Consider the following 2,625-nt stretch of genomic DNA (forward strand, 5'->3'; position numbering starts at 1 on the left):
TATGGTTAGAACTTAGAAATGATTTTTTTTTTTTTTTTACCAAAGATAGAAGACTCGAACTCATAATCTCTTAATTGAGTATGGGGAGACTATGCCATTTAAGCTATTACTCATTGGCAGAACTTAGAAATGGTTATTATTATTATTATTATTATTATTATTATTATTATTATTTGTTGAAGGCAACCATTGTATGTGTATAAAACTCATTTTTTTTAAGGAGATATTTGTCTTAGTGTGATTGGAACTGATTGACACTTCATCCTATGAGGTGATGTGGATTTCATCAAAATTAACAGTTTTCACTAACAAGTATTTAAGTATTTTATATTATAAGTAGTACATTTTAATTTAAAACATAAAATTTTTAAACATTCGTCTGTTAGTAATAAGCTAGAATAAGAAAGGATAGTTAAGTTGATAAAGGAAATTAGTCTCTTTTTCTTTCTTGTATAGACATAGGAACACTTATTTGAAGGGTTAAGTAGTGAAATCGTCCCTAAGGTCTGGGGTGAAAATCAAAATCGTCTCCGACCTTTTTTTGTTATTAAAATCATCCTCAACGTTACAAAACGTTATAAAATCGTCATTTTCCACTTCAATTTTATTTTTTTACCATATTACCCTTCATTATTAATAAAAATAATTAAAAATAATATTAAAAAATTAAAATAAACCTCTCCCTCCCCCCACCCCTCTCAACCCTCCCTCCTCCCCCCTCCCGTAACTCCCTCACCCCCCACTCCCTCACCCACTCCCTCACCCTCTCATCCATACAATTTCAACTATATACTATTTTTACCTTCACCCCATTTCACAACGCCATGTCCTCCTCTGACTCCGGCGAAAGCCGTTGATCAGCCAAGCCTCACAACACTTCCCTAGCCCCACCGTCGGCCGAGCAAGAGCACCTGCCGTGCCCTCCCTGCGACTCTACTAATACCAAGTTCTACTACTACAACAACTACAACTTCTCCCAGCCTCGCCACTTCTGCAAGTCCTGCCGCCGCTATTGGACCGACGGCGGCACTCTCCGTGACATCCCCGTCGGCGGTGAAAGCCGTAAAAACGCCAAGCGCTCTCGCACCGTTCCTTCAGCCTCCACCGCCACAACCTCCTCCTCCGCGGGTGCGGCCGTCACCTCAGTTTCTTCTGTGACCCCGCTCACCATGGTTCCCGTGGCCGGGAACAACCACCCCGGAGCACCCGTGCAGTTCGGTGGATTAGTTGTGGATGGTGAAGCAAAGGGTAATAACGTGAGCTTGTGCGGTGGGAGCTTCACTTTGTTGCTGAGCAACACACAGCAGGGTCCTGGTGGGTTTCTGGCTCTGGGTGGGTTCGGGCTTGGTCTTGGGCCTGGGCTCGAAGATGTTGGATTTGGGATGGGGAGAGGCGGTTGGGCTTTCCCGGACATGGTGGCGGACGGAGGCAGCATTGGCGGCGGTGTTGCGGGCTCCGGTGTTGGGCACACGTGGGGTGAGGGGGAGTGGGGTGAGGGGGTGAGGGATGGGGGGTGAGGGGTGAGGGAGTTACCGGAGGGGGAAGGGGTGAGGGTTGAGAGGGGTGGGGGGGGGGAGTTTGTTTTAATTTTTTTAATATTATTTTTAATTATTTTTATTAATAATGAAGGGTAATATGGTAAAAAAAATAAAATTGAAGTGGAAAAGGATGATTTTATAACGTTTTCTAACGTTGAGGATGATTTTAATAACAAAAAAAGGTCGGGACGATTTTGATTTTTACCCCAGACCTTAGGGACGATTTCAGTACTTAACCCCTTATTTGAACTTTAAATGTTTTTTTAGCCAGATAAATTGGATAATTTTTAATATTAAGTATTACAATATTCACATTACACATTTATTCACACAATACTAAAGAATTTTTTTTTTCAATATTTAATGCATTCACCAAGATTTAAATTCAAATACAGCATATTAAAAAGTATATAAATTACTACCTGAATTAAGGCCTTAACTGCACCCAAATCTTAATCCTAAACAAGAGATCACATGCACAGCTCAAAAAAGAAAAAAAAAAAAAAAAGAGACCACACATGCATTATTGGGGGCTAACTACTTGGAGTATTTTGATATTCGTTTTTAATAAGAAAACAAAAACGAAACTGGTCCCATTTTGGAACACATGAGGTTTTGGTGGACCAACACCATATAGTACCTTGGTGTTATTAAGTTTTATTATATACGAGACAAATTAATTAATTATTAAAACATGGACGGAGCCAACAGCTTTTGCATCTTTTCAAATTTGTTGCTAAGCCACTCAATTTGTCACTTACTTCAAAAGCAACTTACACAAATCCAACCTTCTTCCCACATGTATATTCATATATATTTATATAATTATATTAATAATGTCAAGCTCATGATGGAATCCAATATGACAATGAAATTTGTCGAGTGAAACACAAGCCTTCACTCATTTCTCGAGTACTTTGCTGGCAAAACCCATTGCAAGAAATGCAATAATGTAACAAAAAACATAAGATAAATATCAAGCAGACATAGTTCCATGATTCATGTTCATATATCATATATGTAAACAACTAGTTCTTTTTGTTTTTTCCCACTCTAGATTAAACTAACACTTCTATCTATTATTCCG

The 2,625-nt window shown here is 39.0% G+C and overlaps 1 pseudogene; it reads left to right on the forward strand.

Moving 5' to 3' along the window:
• The first annotated feature begins 824 nt into the window (after positions 1-824).
• LOC107620759 (dof zinc finger protein DOF3.4 pseudogene) lies at positions 825-1,517 on the forward strand (annotated as a pseudogene).
• Positions 1,518-2,625: the final 1,108 nt, after the last annotated feature.

Source organism: Arachis ipaensis, chromosome B10 (genome assembly GCF_059453495.1).
Source record: "Arachis ipaensis isolate K30076 ecotype BB chromosome B10, ASM5945349v1, whole genome shotgun sequence".
In the NCBI taxonomy this organism is placed as follows: domain Eukaryota; kingdom Viridiplantae; phylum Streptophyta; class Magnoliopsida; order Fabales; family Fabaceae; genus Arachis; species Arachis ipaensis.